This window comes from Corapipo altera, unplaced genomic scaffold (genome assembly GCF_003945725.1).
Source record: "Corapipo altera isolate COAL_440 unplaced genomic scaffold, ASM394572v1 0, whole genome shotgun sequence".
Lineage (NCBI taxonomy): Eukaryota > Metazoa > Chordata > Aves > Passeriformes > Pipridae > Corapipo > Corapipo altera.
The window spans coordinates 83,242,671-83,269,920 of NW_020884872.1; positions in this window are offsets into that span (position 1 = coordinate 83,242,671).

Sequence of the window (27,250 nt, forward strand, 5' to 3'; positions counted from 1 at the left end):
AGTTATTTCTATATGTAAATTTTAACTGCTGCTGTCATGGTTTTCCCCAGATTGCTAGCCGTTCCTCTGGTTTCCCACTGTCATGCTCTTAATGTCACAGACTGAGGATGGCTGTGAGAGAAGCCATCTGAGGAAACATGTGGGCAACTGCAACGTGCAGTGGGTTCAGAGTAGGTTCAGGAATGCATGAATGCATGGATCCATGGGAAAGAGGTTAAAAATGGGCCAAAACCATGAGTGGTGTTAGAGAGAAATGTAGGAGACGGAAGGAGTTGGTGTCTGAACTCTAGAGCAGGTGATTGAACTTAGGTTACTCACTCACCCATCAGGTTTTGGAAACCTGAATATGTTTCTTTACACTGTGCAGTGCTGTGCTTTGCCAGAGAGACATACCCTCGAATAACCCCTTCTATAACCCTATAGACATTTTGACAGCTACTAATGCAGCAAACCCAGCGCAGCGGGGAGGAGGTTATTATTAGCCCTGTTGTGTGGAGAGGAGGAGATGAAATGCAAAAATCAAATTACTTTTCTCGAATTGCAGAGAGTAACTTGAGAGTGTCAGTGTTACAGCTGCACCCATGAGCTCTAGATGTGAACTAGGAGGGATTTGGACATGAAGACACAGGTGCAAGTCCTTCTGCATCTCTATCCTGTACTGAAGGAGGTTGCAGGTTTGCACAAGAGGGTTAGGAAGAAAGAACAGCCTTTGGGCTTCCAATTGGCTCTAGTTGCTTCTTGGGAAACAACATGGTGGTGGAGACTCTTTTCGATGCTATACCCTGGTTCTTCTCTACCCATGGAATTGCCATGGTCTTTTCAGAATTCTTCTAGATAGGAATAATCAGGCAATGAGCTGTTTTACAAGAGAATTATTTTGAAAAATAGTCTAAAAAGACAGAGGAAGAACTTTCAGCAGATTAGTTTTCTTACTCTTCTGGCAGCAGGCTTTTGGCTAAATGTCAGCCTGGTAATAAGTGGACCTTATCCACTTGATAGAATGGGAAGGTGAAGAATGGGAATTTCTGTGCTTCACACATTTCTAAATAAGACCTCTGAAATCCCAGTGATGGTCTAGTGCTTACCTCCAAAAGAACACAGTTAATAAAGAGGATTCTTCAACCATAGAGTAACCTCTGCAGCACTAATGGGCTGAATCATGAACTTTGCCTCCACCTTTTCTTGGAGTAAATCAGCAATTGTGGCTGGGGTTATGGACAGTGCCTGTAATGAACACCTGTGCCTGCCATTGCCCTATGAGTTAACAAAAGGCTAAAGAATAGTAGCTGGTAGGCACAGGTATCTCTGTGCTCTGCAATAGAGGTGAATCATCATTGTGCATGAAGGGTGATCCTTCCTCAGCAGGGCTGGTAAAATCCCAGTGTAATGCTTCCCCTCACATTGCTAACATTTAAAGGAAAAAACAACATTTATGTTATAATTTGTAAAGTGCTGAAAGAAGTAGTCAATCTTGTCTGTGTAAGGCTGAGACTTTCTGCTCAAAGCAAAGTTACAGGATTTATATCCATCTTAATGCAGTTACTGGGAAGTTGAATCACCCTTTTTGGTGAGAACAGAATTGAACTGCAGGCTGGTTTTTATCCCCATATAGAAGGCAGTACCTCCAGCATCTACACTAATATCATAAGGAAAATTAATTTTCATTGGAGTGGAAAGGAAGAAATTGGTTTCTCTAGTACAGTGAGAAAGCAACAAGAGAAGTGCAACAGAATAAAAACACTTAGTAAATTAAATAAAAAAAGAAATTTTGTGCTTTAATATCAGCTATTTACTGCTTTGGCTTCGTGATAATTTTATGCAAAAGGCAGTAATATAATGTACTAATGCACCACAATGTCACAATGGGGTTCCTATTTCTAGCATCTATTGTTGTGATGAATTACATCAATTTTAGCAAAGAAATGGTATCTCTGAATGAAGCTTGTTGTAGGTATTTTTATCTTCACTTTACTGAGAGATTGAGACATAATGATATTTAAAAAGAAATCTATATATAATTCTTAGACCCTGCTCTCCCCCTCTAAAAAAATGCTACCCCTGAAGATGATTGGATATGGTGTCTGAGGGAAGCTGATGCAGATGCTTCAGCAGTTGCACACTGTAAGGACCACCATCTACATCCAACTGTAAATATAAATAAGGAGTTTCTTTTGATCAACTAATTTTTTAACCTTTACAGTTATCAGAAGAAGGAAGTGTCTAACCATGCTGGATGGTTTCAAGTTCTTTCTACTGTAGTCTGGTCTGTATTTGAATGTTTGCAGTTTTGTAGGACCCTAGAGCTGCCCCTGGCCCAGGAAGCCCATGAATGTCTTCTAGTGTCTTCTTGCAGAGGGAGCACGAGGTTGTGAGTAGAGGGAAAGGGCAGTCAAGATGAAAGTTTCAAGGATTATCTTTCCTACAAAAATCTTCTACTACCAAGAGAAAGAGAAAACTCCTGAAGTTTGATTTCACCTTCTTTCATCTTGATGCAACCGCTGTTGAAGAAAGGAACCAAAGGTACAGGTTGACTGAGAAAGCAGCCCTTCAGGGCATCAGAGATGTAACACTGACAAACAGTGGGATGCCAGAGAAATGGCCAGCTACAAACAATGCTGACTGGTGGGAAGCAAGGGATCTTTATTACTCATGTTGGAAAGCAGAATCACTTCTACATTGATCAGGGTCAGATCTGGGTAATGCCTTTTGTAGGTGGGGGGGAAATAAGAACTTCTGCACCTATATGTACTCTCTGACTAAAATGTGAGAGGTGAAAATATTCACCAAGGCGAATCTAACTAACTAAAAAGCAAAGCCTACCATTGAGTTAAAAGAAAAAGAGGACAGAAAGGGGAACAGGATGGCAAGCATAATTCCTAGTTGCACCCAGTACCTTCTGCAATAACACCATAGACAGAGTTTGTGATACTCAGGGTGAATCTTCACCCCTTCTTGATGGACAGCAAGTGTCCACATAAAGCTGCCCCACAGGTCTGCCCTGTGTCCAAGCCACCTGCAGTCCAGTGCTCATTGTTCTCGTCAAACCTATCACAGCAGGCTCTGCCCTGCGTCTTTGTGTCTCTGACTCTGACGATGATTAAAAAGATTTACTGCCTTGCGATATGATTCTTAGCTTGGGGTGAATGATCACCCCAAGCATATATAGCCTTTATCAGCTGACTCAGGTATTTTGACATTGTAAAGTTAATTATGTTTTCTCTCTGCCTTTTAGAATGTAAGCTTTTTTTCCTTTTCCTCTCCTTCACCCTTCCCTTTTCCTTTTTCTCCAGAAAAACTCCCAAAGATGATAAAATCTGTAACACAAATTAAGCTCCTTTCAGTCCTGCCCATTTCCCTGTTTGATTCCACTCCCTTTTCCACTACAAGATACCATAAAAATATTTGCAACACTCTCAAACTGTCTGGCAGGCAGGACCAAGCTTCTCTTTTAGGCCTCAGCCACAGTAGACATCTCCATTTTGTCCATCTCTATCCCAGAGAGAATTCAGGCTCATCCATTGCCAAGCTCTGACCTTTCAAAGTGATATCTAAATTAACAATTCTTGCACTGTAATAAAAGCGTATCTGTAAAGCAAAATAGCCGATGCTGTGGATCTGATACCTGCACTGCACAAGCTCAGGGGAGTTTTACTCTGGGTAAGGATGTCCTGGGAGCAGTTTCTAGCTTTCCTCTCCTTTTTTAATCTGTTTCTGTTTTTCATCTGTCACCTTCCTTACATTTGTCAAACTTAACAATATGCTGTGTGCAAAAAGGGAAGAAAATTAGGGGTGAAGAACTAATCCAACTAAGATAAAGTTACTAGCTCAATTAAAAAGACAGCTTTATAATATTTAATTAAAATAAAAGGAGGAATTAATAATGCAGCTGAAATACTAATGTGTGGAAGGAAAAATTAATAATTTACAGAAAATATTAATGCATGAACCACTCCATCCTAGAGCTGCCCCTCTCTGTCAGGATTTTTGTACATCTGTAGTAAACTCTGGATTTCTGGTAGTGCAGACATGTTTTCCTTAGGCAGGAGAGGAGTTGCCCCAGTGTTACATCACAAGCAGGCTGATGTTGAGGGTACTAGTTTCTTCTTGCAATCCTTTTCTCTTTTGGGGTTTATGTGAAGTTATTTTTACAGCTATTATTCCACAATATAATATTATGCTTACTCAAGATAATTTTTCTTGGGGTTTTCTGTATATGGTAAGGCCAAGTTTTACCATATATTCCACGGTAAACCATGATCATAAAAATTCAGGTAAACAAGACGGAACAAATTCCTCACTGAGACTGAGGGTTAAAGGTAGTACATCTGGGGAAACTGTAGCCACCTGAATGTTTTTAATGTTGGACTAACTACTTGCCAAAGCAACATGCGGAACAGGTTTAGGGTAGGATAAATCCTCGCAATCTGTGGCCTGTTACTAGTAATGACAAACTCACATGTCCTGGGCCACTGATACTACAGTGTCAGTATCTTCAACGCATTGAGGAAGAAATTAAACTTTATGTACGTCAGTCCAAAAGCTAGACACTCAGTAGCAGCAGAACTTCCTGACTTGCAAGACCAACAGGAAGTTATTTCATTTGTCTTTGATTTACAGTTTTCAGAGGATTTATAATAGCTTTCCAATAAGCCCTAGTGCTTTGCTTTTACTTTCACATTCACATGCACACACAGAAACCTTCTTCTGATCTCCGAGATTACTGACATTCCTTAGCAAGAGTATTCATCTTGTTCAGAATGCATTAATAGCATCCACTGTAAGTATTAATCTGCTGTTGTCAAGTGATAATTGCAGAACCTGGTGATTGCATCAACCTTCACCAAGTTCAACAGATGGAAAAGTCCTTGCACTCTTGTTTTAGGCACTTGCAGCTTCAAAGAGTATTTTTGTGTTTTCAATCAGGTTAAAACATGTGAAACATTTCTGATTACAAAGAACCATAAAAAATTTCTTTTTCTTGCTTCCTAATGTCTGATAAAAGTAATCATTTAGAAATTGATCACATCCAACACAGATCTGGTGGGCTAGAGTATACCTAGATCCAAAATATAGAGGAGAAAACTCTGGGAGAGGGTACTAGAGGACCTCCTGCATATGTGACATTTGCTTCAGGTACCATAAGCAGCTTCAGATCCAACAGGGGAACATGTTCAATGTTAGAACAGGCATTTTAGGTCCAGTCCCTCATAGAAAGTAGGTGTCTGCATCCCAACTATCCATCTACTTTGCAGTCCGCAGGAGAAAGACACTCTCAGACCAAGATTCATCTCATCCTGAAGAAAATAACACACCAATGCTTTGGCCACTACTGAGCAGTATCAGAGGTGACAATCTAGTCACCTCTGACTCCCAAGCACAGTAGACTAGGAGTAGGTAAGAGGCTGAGAGAGAACATAGTCAGGACAGCTTATCCAAACCAGCCAAAGGGATATTCCATTCCATATGTCTGCTCACCAATTAAAACTAGGAAAAAGGACGGAGGCAGAAGGGAGCGGGGATCATTCATTATTAGGGCATTTGTCCTCTGAAGTAGCCACTACACATATCATGGCCCTACTTCCTAGGTAGTAGAGGGACATTTCCTGCTGATAGGAAGTAGAGAATAAATTAAGTTTGCTTTTCTCTGCTTCCGCATGTGGTCTTTGCTTTATTTATTAAATAACCTTTATCTTGACCCATTAGTTTTTCGCCTGATTTTCTCCCCTGTCCTGCTGAGAAGAGCGAATGAGGGAGTGGCTTTGTGGGCAGCCAAAAAACCACAAAACCTCAGATGAATTGTGCCCTAGAAGTGCCAATTTCTTCTAGGAAAGGAGGAGCACAGGATGAACAGTTCAGATATGAACACCACAGTAATGTAAAATGAATTCCACCATCTACATCCATTCCAACTTTCTGGTTTAGAACTGAGTCTCTTCATCTCTATTATCAACTCCTGTTAAATCATGATATGAACCACCCTTCTGCAGGCATGGTAGCAAACCTACTTGTCAGAACTGTTCACTTGGTCACAATCAGATGAGCTTAACAACAATGTTGGAACTGGATAATGGATTCATTGTTGTGGATAATTAGCACTATATACCTTAGTTTCCCTGTGTGGAATAAGTGTTGTTTCATCCTTGCCAGACATTTAAGTAAATGGATGAAAAATGTTATGCTGGTTCTTCCCAGAAACAATTATCTCTGTTTGTCCAAGGCAGAGGATCTCATTGTTTTCAGATTTGTTAGGGTAAAGCTTTATTCTCAGATTTTTTTGTTTTCTAAAAGACAACTAGCCTTTTCAGTTAAAGCTTAAGAGAGAAAATAATTTTTTTTCAATAATTCCAACCTGACTGTTATTCCAATTTCTACCTGACATTATTTCTCAGCAGACAAAGCCAGTCTGTCACAATGATCTTACAAAGAAATAGGCAATTACTAATTTCTGACACTCAAACAAAAGCTTTATTTTAGCTAAACTTCAGAAAAAAAATAAAATACCAAGAACTAGAGCCTTATATTTCAGGAAATAGGAATGCTAATAATTCCAGGGCTCTCTAAGCAAAAGAGCAGCACAAGGACTGGTCTCTGGGAATGTTTCTGGTGATACTCAAGCCCAAATAACATTAAAGGAGAGAATTTTACAATTTCTCTTATGCAGCCAACTGTGAAATTTTCATTTCTAGGTTAGTTTTTCCATCAATTCCTTAATTAAAAGCAATCAGAAGACTGCTAAATATTTTGTTGTTTTATAGTACAAACTCACATGCAAATTCAGCATAGAATAGCAATTTCATTCCTTCATTAAGCAATAGTTGCCTTGCAATTTCAGGCTTGGAAGCTTTAGGGTCATTGTGGGATTCTAAGGGATTCAAAGCAACTTCCTTGCAGCAGTTAAGTACCTTAAACACCACAGGACAAATTCTGGTACAAAGATGCTTATATTGCTGAAATTTTATGACCATGAAAATTATCTGAAGCTACACAGAAGTTATATCACCCTACAGAGTTAGCTAAGGCTTTAAGTTGGATCTAACTTCTGATCCCTCTTTCATCCACAGTCATCTCACTGGAGTCTGCTGACATTTTAAGTCAGGTTTAATGCCAGAATGCATATAGAAAGGATGTAGGATAAAGGTCCCAATGTTTGTTTCATCATATATTTATTTTGAAGTGAGCATAAAGACAAAGTCCCTCCAGTGACATCTGATACTCCTCCTCCAGAAGAACATACAAGAAAATATTCATACACATACCGAACTGTCAGCACCCAAGAGATCATTTGAGTATGTCCCGAGAAACTCTGCCGGCATGGGAGAGTGAACTTAGCAACAGAAAGGTTTACAAAATCAGGCCTAGATAGTGGCGGGGTTTAACAGTGTCCACTTTGCTAACTCTACTCTCAAGGTATAGTTTAAAAAAGCATCATACAGGTATTCCCTGGGTTTGGGGATGTATAACTAGATTGTCCCCATATATAGACTCAGGAATTTGAAGAACTGTTCATAGAAAAGTCGTGTTGCAGGAATGCAGGATGACCACCCACGTAAGGTTTGGTGCTGGAAAAATAAGAGTGTAGGGCTCTCTAGTGCACCTCAGTAAGGACCATGTCTTGATAACAAGGAAACAATTGTTGTATTCATCCTTGCCTGTTGCCAAAGCCCATGATCGTATTTAACTGAGAACCTTCTGAACCTGTAAGATCTTGTTTGCACATTCCAGCCTGTGCTGGACCCTGAAGAGAGCACTTTTGGATGAACTGGTTTTGCCTGCATCAGGTCTACCATAAAAGCTGGTACAAGTGGCCAGTGATATCCTGGTTAGCATTTTGGCCCCACTTTGTGATTAGAAGTATAGTTTCACATCAGAGCGCAGATTCATCACAACAAAAAAATCTAAATTATTTAAGTTAAAGCTTTTATTTTTAATGAAGAAAACAGTCATCTCTCTAGTGAAAAGGATAAAGCGCAAATATTCCAATCTAATTTCCCCGCCTCTCTCACAAGGTGTATCTCCTGCTGGCTGCACAGGGCATGAGAGGTTAGTAAATTCATCCTGCCTGAAAATCTCACTTATTGTTCAGAGCAACTTTTGTGCTAATAGCTCTCCTCTGACTGAAAGGGTCTTCTAGCACTTCACAGCTCAGCTGGCTGCAGAACTTCTCATTTCCATCCTAGATAATGCCTAAGGATGCCTCCCACCTAGTCTGATCTTTTACCGTACCAACTCTACTCAAGCACTGATGTTTGCAAGATGAAGTTTTTGGACTTCCAGACATCTGACTTGCCTCAAACTGTCCTCAAATTGCTAATAGCTGAACTATGACCATCTTGGGGAACAATATATGTCTCTAGCAACCCCTTCATTGTGGCCAAATGACAAAGGCAGCAGTCTGAAACCTCTGTCAGTCCCAATACTATCAGGATTATGCCTGTACCAGCTTGCAGTAGATAATCAGAATGATCTCGTGCAAGCATGCAGAATGTGTTTATCCACCTAAATAGATTCCTTCAAGGAATATTTAACTTACAGAAATAGTAGACATCGAATACTTCCAAAACTAGATTCTCTTACATTCATGAATCATTGGGGCTCTACTTCTATGGTATTATACATTCCATTCATGAGCAACACATTATGTGAGTTTATAGCCCATTTTGCACCATAATTGATATTCAAAATTAGGTGGGATACAAATTAAATAAATTAAATCAAATTAAGTTAATATTTTCAGGTCAGAAAAACATATGCTAATTAATTTATCAGATAAAGACAGAGAAATGTTTCTTCTCAAGCATATAAAAAAATTCTTGTTTATGTAAAATTGTCTTTCAGAGGCTATGATTGAAAAAGACATCTGTCACTCAGGCAAATGAGTCCATACTTAAGGCACCAGCATCAACTGAATTAAGTGTCTCACTAATAGGTATGGAATCTAAGACAGTGGTTATCTACCCAAGGATTGAGGGCCTGCCTTTCCATGTATATGTTTACAAGGAACTTTACTCAGAAAAATGACTGCCAATCACAGATGTTACCAAGAATATTCACTGTATTAGTAAAGCAGAGTGAACAACCTACAACTCTAGACCCAAAGTAAAAAAAAAAAAATCATTTTAAGTTGTCTAAATGGTGGGGTTTTTTTAATCTGAGCTATAGAATTGACATGTGTGGCCAGAATTCCAAATCTAAATGTATTGACCTCTCTAGTACCTTCTGGAATGGAAACCACCTACCTGCTGTTTTTTGGTATATATTTCTTAGAATCATATATTTATATATATATTTCTTAGAATAGCATTATGCATTTGATTATAGATCAAATGCAATTTCTGGCTTTAAAATAATGCTGCACAAACAATTTTAGTTACTTCTGAAGGGAAAAAAAAGGCAAAGAAAATATTCTAAGAAATCCTATACAATTGAGAAAGATTCAGTAAAAGCTTCTCAGAAGGGTTGAGGGGTTTCCATACTTGGAATTAATCAGAATTCACCCAGATATGGCCCTGAGCAACCTGTTCCAGAGGACTCTAGGCAGAGGTGGTGGATTACAGTCTCCAGGTCCTTCCAACTTCAGCTATTCTATGATACTATTCTCTTATTATGTTTAAGCCAATTTTTCTTATTCTGAACCAATCTGAATTGATTTTTCAAATGATGGAGCAAAGAGATGAAAAACTGTTTCTTGAAACTCAAAATTAAGCACAGCTGAAGGAAACTCAAAATCTCATTTACAAGTAGTTATGAAGTGTCAGTTACGGATGATTTCAAAATCTAGACTACAGATCATTTAAACCTTTCTACCAGATTTTTAAGCATACCTGTTTTAAGCATATCCTTTTTATTGCTTTATAATTGCAAGAGGAGAAATGCCTCTGAATTTTATCTGCACTTGATTTTCCTTTAGTAGAATTTGTTTACTGCGAGGTTTCAGCTATTAAATCCAAAAATATATAAAATTGTCTTCAGATGAAATCTTCATATACATTTTTTTGCATAACAGAGATTAGGAAATGCAAAGGAAAAAACCTAAAAGCACAAGAAATGGTTTGTGCAGTTTCTTTTAAAATTTACTACTATTTAAGATGTCTTTTCATAACCAACAGTTAGATAACCTGCTATTATTGATCCCACAAACATCCTGTTTACTATTAGTGGATTGCATGCAAATATAGCATAGTTTAAGAATTACAGGAACAATGACTTGCAGTCTTACAAGGTTTATCAACTAGAAAATGTGTCATATTGCTTCTCTTTCCTAGGGGTGATAGTTGAAAATTGTCCGGGCAGGCTATGGGAAATTAAACTTCGAGGTGGTTAGGGAGACATTTTCAATCCAACCGTTCTTGTGAATATGGCTACTGAGCTTCTGGAAGATTTCTATAACATCCTTCAAGGAAATATAATCACTGGCGCAGGCAGTCTTTTGAAAACAAAGGAGTGGGAACTCACTGATTCAGGGTTGGAGATTTAATGTGGATTGCAGGTATGCAAGCTGGAGGAGGCTGAAGAAATGAGAATATTATGGTAGTATAAGAAACAAAATATTTTCAATAATAACAGATGAGGGAAACAGGTGACAAAACTGAGAAATACGTCAAGATGAAAAATAAATTCTTTAAAAACAGCAAATTTTTTGCTTCTGAAATAATTTTGAAACACTGATCAAATTCAGAAAGATTCATAAAAAGACAAGGAGCAGCAGACTTTAAAAGAGTCAACATATTTTGTATTAATATTATTTTAAAGGCAACATTATCTTTACATTTCTAAAATAATGTTTTCATTCTAATGTGGGCTTTTATTTTTAAAAAAAGGATTGATTTAACCCAAAATTAATTTAAATACTTAACTTTTTATTTAAAAGACTTAATTGCATTCAGGGATTTGTTTTAAAGCAATTTACAATGAGATAAGCATTTTACCTTATTTTTTTGTATTCAGTACCTAACCAAAAAACATCATTACTTACAAATATCTATTAAACCTACTTTGATCCCCTAATCATTTCCTGTAGAAATGCTGAAGTTTTGTTTCTTTTTTTCTAATTGAGACTCAAAATAGTATAGTCAGCTGTCTTCAACAGTATGGTACCAAGAAAAATTTCATTCATACTCCTTAGTTATATTGTATGACTTGACCTAAAAGAACTGTCATATTATATGAGACGAACAGCCCTTCTTGGTTTAAAAGAAACTTTTATTATTTTCTTAGTGCATTATAAAAGTTAAGCAAATTTTCCTGCATTCGACAAGATAACATCAACAAAAATATCTGCCCAGAGATCAGTGAAGTGATTGAAGAGAGATCAGAAGACACCTTTAGTTTCATAATTATACAGGCAAGAATCTTGTAAATAAATAAACATTGATTATTATATTTAATTTTTATCAGTTACTGATGACTCAGACATATTCTTCAGCCACATCCAAGAACACTTTTCCAAGACTGATTAGGTAAAGAACACTAGATAAAAACACTAAGTCCTCTGCATGTGTTTATATCACATAAAATGTGTTTGATGGTACAGGCACAGAATATATCTGCATATGATAAGATTTCGAGTTGAGACTTACGGGTTAGGATAAAAGGGCAGACTACCAAGGGTGATGCTGCTGCGGGTGTTTGCTACAGGCTGCCAGATCAGGAGGAAGATGTCGATGACGCCTTCTCCGGGCAGTTTAAAGCAGCATCAAAGTCACAGGTACTGGTTCTTGAGGGAGACTTTTAACTACCCTGACATCTGCTGGAGAAGCTACAGAGCAAAGCACAAACCATCCAGAAGGTTCTTGGAAAGCATTGATGACAACTTCCTGTCACAGGATTCTACAAGGAATGGTGTGCTGGTTGACTTCATACTGAAAAACAGGGAAGGCCTCGCCAGAGATGAGAAGGCTGGAGGTAGTCTTGGCTGTAGTGACCATGAGATTGTGGATATCAGGCAAGGAGGAAGCAGGGCAGCAAATAAGACTGTAATCATGGATTTAGGGAGAAATAACTTTAGCCTCTTCAGGCATCTTCTTTGGAAGAATCCCATGGGAACAGGCACTGCAGGGAAGAGGGGTCCAAGAGAGTTGTTTGATATTCAAGGATCACTTCCTCCAGGCTCAAGAACAATGCATCCCGAACCAGAAATTGGGCAAATGGGTTAAGATGCCTGCATGGATAAATAGAGAACTCCTGTCATTACTCAAGTGTAAGCAGGAAATAGACAGATGGAAGCAGCAATAAGGCTTTTCATGCTATCTTATACAACATTCTCAAAGGCAAGCTAAGGCAAAATTACCTGGATGAAATTCTTGTCAGACAGAAAACTCAATGTGAACCAAAGTCAGAGTGTAATTACCAGGAAGTTACACCAGTACTTAACCTTGACAGATTTATCAAGTGCAGTTCCTTCAGGATCTATGGCCCAGTACTAACCATATTTCTGCCTTATCATCCTTGTCATTAATACACATAGAGATTGACTTTTCAGCTGATACAAATGGAAGGAACTGGGACTGAAATTCTATGTGACCCTGATAAAATGAAAGAGTGGCCTGACAAAACAAAATTCACTTTTATAGTAATGTTTAGCTTTACAAGCACCTAATAGAATAACTGCTTAGGAAACAGTTCTTCAAGACTGCAGGAATCTAAAAGAACCACAAGTTACACAAAAGTCAACAATATAATCTGTAGAACACATGAAATAATCTTTCTGCTCTCTGTAGCTTATTAAAGTTCTCAACAGGAGTTTTGTGCACCACAAGGAACCACTCAAAATCTGTAAGAGAGTAACAAATGCAATAACTAGAGGACTATAAAATATGGTTCAAGAGGAAAAGATGAGGAGACTGGGATTTTTGATGCTAAGAAGAAAATGCAGACAAATCCCACAGTAGTAAAATTTTAAAATATGTGAATGGTAACTGCAAAGAGGAAGGAAACAAATTGTTCAAATCCACTGAGACTGGGAAAATTGCCAAAGTCTAAAATCTGTACAAAAAAAAAATTTTAATCAGACAATAAGAAAAGTTTTCTAACAGGTAAGACAGAAAACTATTAGAAAAAGATGGCCTAAGGAAACTGTGGAATGGAAGGTTTCCAAGAGACAGATTAGACAAACTTCAGTCAAAATAGTCTACAAAATAATAGTTTGTGAGGATGGGTAAATAAAAGACACTTATATGGTGCTTTCCTGCCATATTTTCTATGAAACTCCTGTTCTCCTTATCTGTCACTTGCCTCCACCAAGGGCAAACACTTCACTCATAGAAAACAGTGCACTGTAGGTTCTACCAAAATATTTGTGGTGTGGGCTACACCTGTGCTATAGTCTGAGAAAACCAAAACATCAAAGTTGGTTTTCATATGGGTACCTTAATTGGTACATCATGGAACCCTTGACAAAGGAAACCCCATTGTTTTCATAAGCAAGATATGAAAATTATGAACGTTGCCCAAAGTCAGTCACAGAGACAGTGAAAGAAGCTTGAAGGGACATTATGACTCTTAAGTTCTCAACCTCTGTGTAGTGTAATAGATAGACTGGTTCATACACTGACTCATCTATTTTATTCATGCTGTATTGCTTTGAATTTTATAATTGGAGATTTTTTAATCATCATCTCACCTTTATACTCTATCATAAACATGTAAAGAAGACCTTGAGCAATCTAATGTTATGTGGAATTTGGCCTTGCTTCTTGTGGGGGAAGGTAGACCAGAGCACCAATAGTGCTAATCTGGCAACTTAAAATATTCAGTGCCTTTATAGTCCTCTAATGAGACCAGACAACTCCTGTATACAGACTCTTACATAATAATGTCTTGAATGTACCTCATGAACCTTGTTGAAGCTAGTTTAGAGTGAAGTGGAGGAACTGTGAGCTGCAAGGGCAGTAAAATACACATCACTACAAGCAGAACAGGAGATATGCGCCAGAAAAAGAAGGATGAACTCCAGCACAAACACACTCTCATATTCCCTTCTGGAGTCAGGACCAGCTGGATCATCCTGCCTACAGGAGACAAAAACTGCACCATACCTATCTGTAAAGAGGAATCATCCACATCAAACAGAGGTGCTTGTTTGGAGAATAAACCAATTGATTGGTATCAAACTCTCACTCTGCCTCACTTTGTCTCACAATTTGATACTGTAATTATACACTTAACATCTCGTCATCACATCAAACACAAGGTTCTGTCTGGAACGTGACCAGATAAGTTTTCATACAGACTGCTTCCGAGCCAGGACCTGAACCCCAGTCTGCAGTGACACACTGTTACCATTGAGTCAAGTTTGCCTAAATATATTCTTTTCCCTTTAGCCCTTCTTTCCCTGCTGTCTTTCAATACTGTTATGGTTACAAGGTAAGGGAGGGAGTTATATTGACAAAAATTCATACCACTACATCATCTGAAGGGGGGACGTTTGCCATGGAAAAAAGTTGTTCTGGGGTCTTAGCCACGGCAGGATATAGTCTCTGCCTCACTGGGACAGAAGTCAAATAGTTATTACTATTTCCTTATAGTAACTGTTATTTTTCACTTCTAACCTCTTTTTTTGTCTCTCTGGATTAGGGGAGGGAGTTCATTTTATTGGAGTTCCCAATCTCAATCTTTGTCCTTAAACTAAGATAAGTACTTTTTTTTTTCCTTCTAGTTTTCAGCTGGGCTATACACATACCAAAACTATTTATTAAAATACAAAATATGTAAATATAGTGAGACATTTCCTCTTGGTACAGTAACAACTGAGCTAGAACAAAAAAAAAAAAAGATTGAAGTAAATATAACAGCAACAAGAACTGCAAGAGTATATTTGTCATTTTTTACTTCCTCTTAAAAACTGTCCCTGGCTACTTTGTAGCCAACCCTGTTTCTGAAGTGTTTCTCTTATTCCGTTTACCTTGAAAATGTGTTGAGCAGAAGGTCTGAATAATCTCATTACAAAGGATGTTCACTTGACATTGAGTGTTTCATTGACATGAAACATGGACATGTTTCAAACAAATGAAAATTCTATGAATTACAAAGAGGGTAAAATATAATTTATTCTTTGTTTAACTTTTCAGTGTTGACAAACAGCGGGATTTAGTTTTAACTTCTCTGTATTGATAAACTACCATTATTTACAATAAGTAAAAGAGATGTGGTCCATCAGCACACACCTTGTGTTGCCTACACAAGCATACAAAATCTCTTCTCTCAGACCATGCCTGCTTAAAATCCATTTTGCCAATTTTTTAGCTGTGGTCAATTAAACACTGCTCTGCCACAGGAAGCATGCCATTGCTCACAGATGTTCAGCCGACTGCGAAACAAAAGCAGACTGTCACAGACTTGTGGGTGTTTGACAACCTGCTCTGCACAGCTGTGTACTGAGAATGTAGGACTGAGCACAATTCAGTCCAGCTCCTGTGATGTATAATTACTTTTATACTGTTATCATAAAGATGTCATCCTCTCTGCAATTAAATCTGTGAATCATTAAATAGTCACTGCTTTACTGTTTACAGAAGCAGTGAGTTTAATTTCTCATGATACTATTCTGTGGAAGTATTTTGATGATTTGACATATTTTAATTAGCTCCAAAATAGCATTCTTCTTTTATCAACTCTGCCAGAAAGAAATTCTTACATTTAGTACAATAGCAACTGCCTGGGACTGCAAGGGAGCAATGTTTATCTGTCCTGTATACTCTCAGCATGTCAGTGATGCCCATTTTATTTTTTACAGGCTATCAAAAACAAACTGCACTAAATCATTCAGGAATAGCATACTTATTTTATCCTTCAGCTGAGGATAGTCCTTCCTACCAGGTCTCTCCAAAGTTTGAGAGCCCTGTTTCTTCTTTCTCCTGCTTTATCAACTGTTCTAAATGTTTCTGAATAATACGCATGGGTTGCTCTGACTCTGAAGTAGACAGCACACAATCTGGCATGTGGCAGACTGCTTGCTGACATTGCAATGAGTTTGTCTGACTCTTGGGCCTTAGTTGCAAACAGTGAAAAGCATTAGTTTAATTTAGTGGCACATGTGTTAGCAGTTCCTACTTTTTATCATCAAGGAATAACTCTATAAAATTAAAGGAAGGGTTTTTGCCCTTTAAGGTTCTGGAAATTACATTTAGGCTATTATTTAAGTGCTCTGGTGCACCTACAAATTTCACACTAGTCAAGCTACAGATCCTCAAAACATATGGACCGCTGGATGCATATGTTTCCACTCCTCATGCTGCAGCCATTTTTGCACATCCCTAACAGGACTGTAGTGAAGTCAGAAAAGCTGAATTAAGCACCCAGGAAATAAAAGCCAGACTGTGTTAGACTTAGTAGAGAAGGGTTTTTTTTCCCAAGAATGTCAAAGTGTACCAATCTAATTTAAATTGATAATGCCCCTTTCTGCACTTCTTCTCCTCACTGCAAAGTGTGATCCAGATCTCACTCACCTTCTCATATAAAATATTTGAAGTTTCTTTTGCCCAGGATCCCTTCTATTGTTGTAGAAAATACTTTTCATTAATGTAAAAGGGTTTTGTAAATAAGGATAGAAGAGAAAAATTCCTTTCCCTAAATACCAGTCACAAGGATCCAGATTACATCCAGAACCACACAGTCAAACCAAGATTTCCTTGCTGCCATGAGAAATCCTTGGGGCTGGTGACTGCAAAGAGATGTTTCATTCATTCTCATTAATTAAACTTGGAACTCATTACTCCAGCTTCTGACAGAAGTGATATCTGGAATCTACACATATTTTTTGACTTTACCGTCAAGAAGAAAGATGGTCCAAAAACTGGAATGTTATGCAGCATTTCAGATGACACAGGTTCAGTTCTCAAAGTACACAGGGTTCGGACAGGTTGGCATGAAGTGATTCCTGACACTGAACACTTCTGGGGACGAAGTATCCACAGAGTCTCTGGGAAACCTGTACCAGTACTTCACCACCCTCATGGTGAAAATTTTCTTCCTTAGATCTAACACGAACCAATCCTCTTTTAGTTTGAAGACATATCCACCTGTCCTATCACTACACACCCTTGTGAAAAGTCTCTCTCCAGCTCTCTTCTATTCTTTTAGGTATAAAAGAATATAAGTACTGGAAGTTACTGGAAGATCTCACCAGAGGCTACTCTTCACCAGGCTGAACAGCCCCAACTCTCTCAGCCTGTCTTAGTAGGAGAGGTGTTCCAGCCCTCTGATCATCTGTGTGGCCTCCTCTGGACTCGGGTCCATGCCTTTCTTGTGTTGGGGGCCCTGAGCTGGACACAGCACTCCAGATGGGGTCTTACAAGAGCAGAGGGTGAGAATCACCTCCCTCAACCTGCTGGTCACGCTGCTTTTGATGCAGCTCAGCATACTGTTGGCTTTCTGGACTGTGCGCACAGATTGCTGGGACATGTTGAGTTTCTCCTCAACCAAAACCCCCAAGTCCTTCTTGCCAAGGCTGCTCTCAATCCATTCCTTACCCAGCCTGTTTTTGTACTTGGGGTTACCATGACACAGGTACAAGACCTTGTACTTGGTCTCGTTGAACTTCATGAACTTTGCACAGGTGCACCTTTCAAGTCTGTCCAGGTCTCTCTGGACAGCATCCCTTCCCTCCAGCATGTCAATGGTATCACGCAACTTGGTGTTGTTGGCGAACTTGCTGAGAGTACATTCAGTCCCACTGTCCATGTCAACAGCAAAGATATTAAACAGCACCAGTATCAATACTAATCCCTGAGGAGCTTCACTTGTCACTGGTATCCACTTGGACATCAAGACATCAAACACAACTCTTCAAGTGCAATTTCTCCTCAGAGAAAGTTGTGTGTTCCTTGCTGTTCGAGTTCGGGAATGGTTCTTTAATTCGAACCACAGTGATGTGTTGAGTCAGTCTTCAAGATCTAGATCCCCAACCATAATGGCAAGTGAAATTACCATGCATTTGCACTCTTAAAAAGGCACTGAATAAGCCAGTCCACGCTGCCTGAACAAACCCAATGTGAACAGAGGGAGATGTACTGACTGGTAGGAGAGAGTTAAGAGCAAAGTATGGGGAAAAAAACTAAGATTGCAACTTGTGGGGAAGGAAAATGGGATATATACTCTGTAAGACAAAGTGTCTCAATATTAGTCTGTAAAAGACCCTCAAGTCAGTTTGAGAGTCATGTCTCTTTTATCCTTAACTAAGTAATAACTCCTTGAAATGTTTCTTTTCTTTTCAACACGTTCAAGAGTCCTTTTGAAACCTACCTTGGAAGGCAGCCAACAAGTCTCTGCCACTGTGTAGAGAATCTGCAGCTGAATACCAATTGTTTTCACTGTGTAATACTCTGAGATTTGATCTATCCACCCAACGCAGAACAGAGACTGAACTCTGCGTAACTTGCTTTGATAAAGTCAACATCATGGAACAGAAGACTGGGACTAGTGGATTACCTTTGTCATCCAAATAGCACAATACAGAGCTCTGGCTCCAATGGCTACCACAGCTCTTAGGAGACTGGGTATCTTCTGTTCTCCTGATAGTTATAGTATAGCTCAACCAACAAAAGATTTTGTCTTCCACAACCAGAGGCCTGCAATATATAACAGGTTGCAGAAAAGATCCTGTAAAACATGTGAAACAGTGAACTGTAGATAAGAGAAAGAGTAGAAATTCTTCCAGCTACCTTTGTTGCTTCAGTTTATCATGGAAACTTTCTTGCATGAACAGGCAACTCAGTATCATGACCTTCTAATGACACTAATAGTAATCCAAGATAAAAATGTTCCATACTGAGAGCTGTGGGCAGCTTCTTGTTTTGTAAGATCAAGACTTTCTGAAAGACTTCTGCCAATTCAGGTAGAGCCGAATATCACCCAGTTATTGCCAACCACAGAGCAAGAGGAAACAAAACTGAAAATTCTTTTTCAATGTTTTATATGTTCAATCTGCGTAGGAACTACATAATGTCTTGCAGCCAGGGTTTGACTGCAAATAAAAATCCAAATTAAAAAGAAAACATAGGGAAGAAGGTGGTCACTCCTGGGTCAACAGGCCCAGCCTAAGCTCATAGACTTTTTTGCACCTCAGTTTGATTATTTAAGCATAATGTTTCTTCATCTCAGCAGGGTAATTGAGAGAGGTGCATGAAGAACAGTATAGCTGGAGCAAGGTGCACATAGAAAAGCTCTGTTATCTTGAGGAAGCCTTAAGCAGGAGTTAGACAACTCATTATTCATCATTAGTCTTTGCCGGGGATGTTATGGTCTCTCAGATTAAGTTTGTTGGATGTTCTGCTAGTATTTGCTCCAAAATCACTGACATATAATTTTCAGTTATAGGATTGATTTAGCCACAGTCTCTCACTTGCAATTATTGATGAGTCAACAATAGCTGTTCATCATGGAATGTGCTCAGATATTGATTATCTTTCATGATTCATTAAAAAAACTGATAGTTAATTATCTAAATGAAAACCACCATCATCTATTTTGACCAAAACAAATTTAAGATGTAATAATTTGTAAAGATAAGGAAAAGAAAAAGGCAGATGACTTCCTCCACTCTGCCAGACACAGACCGAGCAATGGGGACCTGAGTCTCAGTGTCTGAGTCTGTTTGGACAGACACTCAGTGAAAAAAACCAGAGTGAAATAAGCGGGAAAAATAAATTTTAAAGAGTTAAAAATGAAAGTAGGTAGATGCTCCCCAAATGGACCAAGTCTCAGAATTTTATATACACAGATCTACCAGTTACTTTTATTTACACTGAAAATTCATGTGTATATCTAACCTTTTAAAGGCATAACAGAGCTAATTTTTGAGGACTGATCAAAAAAGAAAGCAGACCTGTTTAGTAAAGATGCAAAAAGATTAAGATGAAAGAGAAAGGAAAGTCAGCTTCACTGACAGAAGCAAACACATTGGGACTAGGAAAAGAGACATGTGAACAGGTAATGATGGCAGGGTAAGGGGAAATCAAAAATAAAAGACCCAGGGGAGACAGAGTGAAATAAATTTGGACAGACAAATGCATATAACTCTGTGTTAAGTAGTGCTCAATCTGTGGCTGTCCCTTGCTAATATCAGACCTTAACCTACAAGAAACAGCTTCTAACAGAAAAAGAAGTTTGTAGAAACACACACAAAAAATCAGAACTTCAACCCAAAGTGTCTTGCATTATGGGAGGAAGAAAAAAAAAGTACAGAACATTCCATCCTATTTCAGATCACTTAGAAAAATTCATAAAGTGAGACTCATATTCATGTAACTTCAACAGTTTCCCCCCGTTTATCATTCCAAGTATGTCAGAGGGTTGGGGCATTTTATGAAAATGAGGGTTATGCATTTTGTGAAAATGACTGAGTACCCTGTACTTTTCTTTGGTTTGTCAGTAACATAGGGATTCTTTCTCAAGTTGCCCGAAGTACTTCCTAAGTCACAAGTCTTACCCAGTGTGTGTAAATCTTAGTTTGCACACTACACATCTGCTTGGAAGGATCCCATGCCATACAGTCCCGGAGAAAAGAGGGATGAAGAGCTGGTTGACATTAAAGCCTCCTCCAAGCTCAAGAGTGGTCCAACCCAAAATGCAAAAACCTAGGCAAAAAACAGTAGGAGGCCTGCATGGATGAACAAGGAGCTCCTGACTAAAATTACACACAGAAAGAAAGTATACAAGCAGGGTCAGATCAACCAGGAGGAATATATAGATACTGCCCAAATCCACAGATAAGCATTGAGAAACGCCAAAGCCTATACCTGGAGTTGAATCTGACAAAGGGCAAGAAGAACAGTAAGAAAAGTTTCTACAGCTCTATCAACAGCAGAAGAAAGAGTAGGGAAAATGTTTACCCAGAGCTGAATGAGCTGGGGAACTTGGTGACAAAGGGCAAAGTACCTCTGAATGCTTTCTTTCATTCAGTATTTACTGGCAGAAGTGGCCTTTGAGAATCTCAGCCTCTGAGACAAGACAAAAATTCCAGATCAAACAAGATTTACCCTCAACGGAGGAGAAACAGGCTGGGTAACACTTAAACATACCTAAGTCCATGGACACTAATAATAGCTGAGAAGCTGATTGATGACATTGTGAAGCTGCTCAAGGCAATTGGAGGAAATTCTTAAGGACTGACAGAAAGCAAATATCACTTGTATCTTCAAGAATAGTAAGAAGGAGGATGCAAAGAAGTATAGGTGATCAGCCTCACCTTGATCCCTGGGGAGGGTGATGGAGCAGATAATCCTGGAAACCACTTCCAAATTGTTAAGCACAAGAAGGTGACTGGGAGTTGTCAGCATAGGTTCATGAAGGGGAAGTCATGCCTGACCAAAGAGAGCCTTCCACAAGATCATGAGCAGCTTAGTGGATAAGGGGAAAGGAGTGTGTGTTCTTCCTTTTGATTTTAGGAAGGCTAAGTCTCCCATAACTTAATCACAAACAGATAAAGCATAGACTAGATAGAATGGACAGAGAGGTGGACAGAAAACTGTCGTCAAGTGCCAGGCTGAAAGGGTTATGCTCAGCAGGATAAAGTCCAGCTGAAGGCCACACATTAATGATGTATCCCAGGGGCCAGTACTGGAACCAAAACTGCTTGCTGTCTTCATGAATGACCCAGAAAACAGGACGGACTGCACCTTTAGAAGGTCCACAGGAATTTAAAAATGGAAGGAATGTTTGAGGCACAGGAGGTCTCTGCTGTCATTAGGACGGACCTTAACAGGCTGGAGAAATGAACCAGCAGGTAACAGGATGAAATGCAGCTTTAGAGAGACAAGACATTGAATATGAGCCAGTAACGGGCAACTGTGGCAAAGGACAGTAGCATAATATGGTGTTTTAGGTAAAGCATTGCCAGAAGGTCAAGGGAGGTGATCCTTCCTACTCAGCACTGGTGAGACATCTGGAGTACTGGGTTCAATGCTGAGGTCCTCAACACAACAAAGAGTTTCTGAAGCGAGTCTAGCAAAAGTTTGGGAAAACTGTTCAGGAATTGGAACATCTGCCATACAAAGAGAGGTCAAGAGGGCTGAGATTGTCCAGCCTGGAAAACAGAAGGTTCTTGGGCATCTTATTCATGTCTATAAATACCTGATTGGGTGTAATAAGGAAGATGCAGTCAAACTCTTCTTGGTGATGACAAGTGACAGGACAAGAGGCAATGGGTACAAATCAAAATAAAGAAAATTCAATCTAAGTAGAAGAAAAACCTTTTTTTTTTTTTTTTTTTTACTATGTGGGTAGTAAAACACTAGAGCATGTTGCCCAGACAGACTGTGTTTGAATACTTTGGAGATACTCAAATTCTGACTGTACATAACTATCATGACCCTGGCCAGCCTGCTCTGGTTGATCTTACTTTGAGCAGAGAATGAGACTAGACTATCTGAAGAAGTCTGTCCTAAGACTAGCTATTCTGTTACTCCATAGTTCTGTATGAAGTTATATTCACATCACCAGTTTTTCCAGGAATTATGTCAGGACTGTGGCTATCTCTAACAAACTCAAGGCCAAGCAGCTTTCATGAGTATCTGCACAATACAAAATCTGCTGTGCCCTGAGAGAGAAATTCAGATTCACATTTCCCTAGGTAGAGGAGAGAACTGAATCCAACTTTTCCACATCCTATGTTGTTTCCTAACAGATGGGCCAGAAGTTTACTGCCAATGTAGGAAATGGAACATGACGGAGTTTATTCCCAAGCCTATTGTTTGGGTGCTACATAAAGAGCTTGTGTCCTTCTCCGTGGAGAGAGCTGGGCTCTGGAGGGTAATGGAGAACAGTGGAAACAAGCTGCTTCTCTGCATTGTCCTCTGTGCAAGACCATAATGTTAAGAATAGTTTTGCTCTGGCCTCAGCAGTACATGAGGTACTCTAATGAGGTTTTCCAAGAGCTGTTTTTTCCACTTCACGTCCTACATTTGCATATCCTGGCATTTACAATGTCTTGAAAATTAGGAAATAAAAAGTATTGCCATTTGCAAGTCTTAAATATGACTATAAACAAACAGCTTTCAGCCTGTAGACTGACAGCACCTTTATGGATGGAAACAGACAAAGACAAGTAGCACCCCAACCATTTAGAGCAGAGGCAAATCTGATAGGCTACAAAAGAGAATTAGCTTGGTGTGCCTGTACCAGTGTGAAAGGCTTTTGGGTGCTGTCAAGCTGATGGATGACAGACTGACTCTACAGCAGAGGCACCTAGGGAACTGGAGTAAGGAAAAGAGAGAGGAAAGTCTGCAACATAGGACTGTAACAATTTTTGTGACTCTGTAAAAAAAAAGGTTGGTGGAGATTTCTGTAATCAGTAGAGATTTCAGACCTTTTTCTCTTCTCTGGCCATAGAAGGTAGAGGAAGGGCAAAAAGAGATGAATTCTTCAGTTATTAATAAAAATAGAAAGGTAGCATGAAGATTACATTTTTCCAATGTAAAATTAAATTATCTACCTTGCTCTTACGGAATAGGTTGTTCTAATACAGAGCCCTGACTCAGATTTTAAGAGCAGCGTGTACCAAAAAAATAAAAGAAATGAACAGTCAATGATTTTACAATGTCATTATAAAAAGACCTGCAAACACAATTAGGCTCCAAATGAAAACAAAGGAGCAATTTAGAAGATTGCTTTTGTTTCCTGTTATTCTTTTAAATGTGTGTCATTGAGAAACCTCATCATGCACTGGCAGTATTATGAAGGTGATAAACAGGCCCTATGGATTCAGGTTACCCTGAGGCTTCTGTTGAATTTCAGAGGTGCCTATGAGTTAAGTAGTTCGTTCACTTTTCACAGACCTAGTAACACTTTACCTAAGCTAGATATACACTTTTGAGAACTGCTTTTCCAAAAGAATTTGGATGAGCTGAAGAGATTCTAGAGGAGCTCAATGAGAATGATCACTTGGATGGGTCAGTTGTCCTCAAACATATGCGACAACCTACAAATCAGATGAATTACAGAATGAATCATAATCATTTGGGTTGGAACAGACCTTAAACAACATCTAGTTCCAACTCTCCATGGCATGGGCAGGGGAACCAACCACTGAAGCAGGTTGTTCAAAACCCACATCCAACCTGACCTTGATGCCCCAGGGATGGGGCAGCCTCAGCTTCTCTAGGCAACTTGTTCCACAACCCTCACAGTAAAGAATTTCTTCCTGATATCTAGTCTAAATCTGTACTCTTTCAGTTTAGGCCTTTCTTAGGTGATTTAAGTCTTCTTTGTATCCCCTATGGATATAAGAAAACAATTATTTTTTCCCCTTCCCCTCCATGCATTTTCACCTGCTATAAAAATTAAAAGTAGCATTTAGTTCACAGCCTGAAGAGTAAGCTTCAGAATTCTTTTCTGTAAACCAGACCTTAATTTCCTTGTAAGATCTTATTCTACATATTATCTGTATATGAACCCTGGAAGCCAATCTTATATTCACCGCTAATAAACCAAACAGCTGATGCCATTGGGGCCACGTGCGGGGGGGAAGGGGGGAGCACCTCTCCCCTCCGGGCTCAGGGCCAGAAGAAATCCCTGGAGTTCCCTTTCCCCATTCTTCAAGGCGTCGCAATGGTTCTTCAGATGGAAATGGAACTAGAACTGGGCCGCCCCACGCATTGGGTGGGGAAAGGGATCCAGATGAGTGTCTTTGGTAAACTGTTTTTAACTCCCTCTACATCTCCCTTTCTTTCCCAGTTTATTTGGACCATACTCTCCTGATGGGAAAGGTTGTCTCCCACTGTGCTTTTGTCCGGTATCTAGTGAAACAGCAACTTCTATATGCCACAAGGTTGAACTATGTATTCACCTGCTCCTTGTCAAGGCACAGCCTACATATTGAACTGCTACAGGACTGAAGCATGCTCTTTGGTCACTGCACCACAGGCATTCATAAAAACAGACACTGAACCAGCCCTCACAGGGTTTGTGTTTTATGCCTCTGTGCATCATTTTGGCTAAACTATTGACTGGAAATTACATCCGAGCCTTTAAGATTCACTTGACAAGCTTTTTAAAAAATAAACTAACTAGAACTCATGATCTGTCATCTCAGTGCAGAGGTCTTCACTTTAAAATACAGCCTACAAAACAACATTTGAGGCTAGTTTTTGTCAGATGAGATGCATTTGATTGGGATGTCTATTTATTTGATTGTAACAGTTTGCACCCACCACGTACTACACTAAGGTGCAAGCCTGAGCGTATAAGTTATCTTTAGGATCACCTTTAAAAAAGGTTTGAATTTGACACAATTTTGGACAACTGTAGCTTTGAAAGAACCCTTACCCAGGAAAACATCCTGTAGTTTACCTATCAAGAGCTAGAGTCCATACCATGGCTTGTGCCTGTGTGAAGCCATATTCCTCATCCCACCTCAGTACCTTGTTTCCTCTGCAGATTATGTTACCTGTGCAAATGCATGAAAGAATGGATAGTGCACTTTCTGGATGGTTAGCTATGCCTGGGGAGGACACGTGATGCCATCTCCAGTCCTGATGCAACTTTCCATGGTGCATTGCTCCAGCATTGCTGGCTGAGTCATAGTTTGACATTGGCTGCTGAAGCAGTCACACCTCTGCCAGTCCACCCAGCTGTTCCTTCTGCTACTTGCTGACACCCTTGTCTCTTTCAGGAACAGAGCACTAAGACAACCATTTTTCTCTCAAGTTAAAACTCATTCTTTGATGTAGAAAATAAAAAGACATTTTCCTAAACTGAGGCTCTGAAAACCTGTAGAATTTCGGTTTGTCAATAAGTAGCTTTCTAGAAACTTTGAAAATTAGTTGTTATTAGTCATTTCTTAGAATCATAGAATCACAGAATGGTTTGGGTTGGAAAGGACCTTAAAGATCAACTAGTTCCAGAATCTCTGCCATGGGTAGGGATGCCACTCACTAGATCAGGTTGCTCAGGGCCCCATCCAACTTGGCCTTGAACACTTCCAGGCATGAGGCATCAAAAACCTCTCTTTTAGACATAGACACAAATCTTTTTTCTCTGAATTCCCACCACAGTCAGATGAACAGCATTCAGGCTTTTTCATCAATACTCAAAGGAAACATTAACGTGCAGTAACACAGGGTTCCCTGCAGCAAGACAGTGGCATCCATGGGATCAATTTTCCACGGCTCCAATGATGTGCTGAGAAAACTCATTTACTTCACTGTAAAACCACTCTGTGAAACCAGTATTGAAAGCTCATGTCAAGAGTTCCTACACATTCACAGGTATCTGGGAAATCATAGGATTTAACTAACTCTGGATCATAAGAGTAATTGTGTTCTTAACACACCATTTGATAGCACTACATACCAGGGAAACAGGCTGCATTTACTGAGCTACATGGCAATTTCCAACATAATTGCATCAGCCAGGCTTCTGCTGAGCCTCTCCTTAGCTGTCAGCCTTGACTTGGTGCAGTTTTGGCCCATGCTCATAGTCTGGGAAATAGCACAGGACAGGGACAGTACCTGGTGGGGAACAAAGAGGTGTTTATCTTGCTCTGAGGTGCAGAAAGAGGAGGTAAACATAAAGATCCAAGTTATGCTGAGCCACTTGTCTTCAGGACCTGAGACAGGATTCTGGTCCACTTTATTTTAACAGTGAGACTATGTGTACATGGATCAAGCACAAAGCAGGTGTATCATGTTTACACGGTAAGAAACAACTACACAGTCCAACCTCAGTGCTTTTCCTACAGCCTCAGCAAAAGAAGGTCATGTCAAAAAGGAGCTTACTTTTTCAAGAGTAGAACAGCATTAAAAACACACCTGACAATCATTTGGCCCAGCCACACGTCTCTGTTCATAACAGCTGAGGCTCTGCCCTATTTTACGAATTACATTTGAAAAATGAGAACTTCAAGCATTTTGTTACTTTTGAATGGCCATGCTTTGTGGCCACTTCACCTTCTTTGTTCCAGAGGAGCTGTCTACAGTGTTTGATATGTTCTACTTTCTCCCTCTCAGTATGCAAAAGCTATCAAAGACTGGACCTCCTCTGACATACCTGAAAGGACAAAGAGGCCTTTTCTCCCATGCGCTCTCTTTCAGAGGCAAAACCTGAGTTTTATCAGCCACAGTCCAGTCCCTTTTATTCCAAAATTCCATTAGTAAAGGTTTCCTTAAAAATGTCCTTTCATGTCCCTGTGTAAAATATTAGAACAGGCCACAATGGAAGGGACCTTGAAAGATAATGTCATGCAATCCTTTGTGGGAAAGGGAGCCTAGCTGAGATTATCTAGCACCTTGTCCAATCATGTCTTGAAAACCTCCATTTA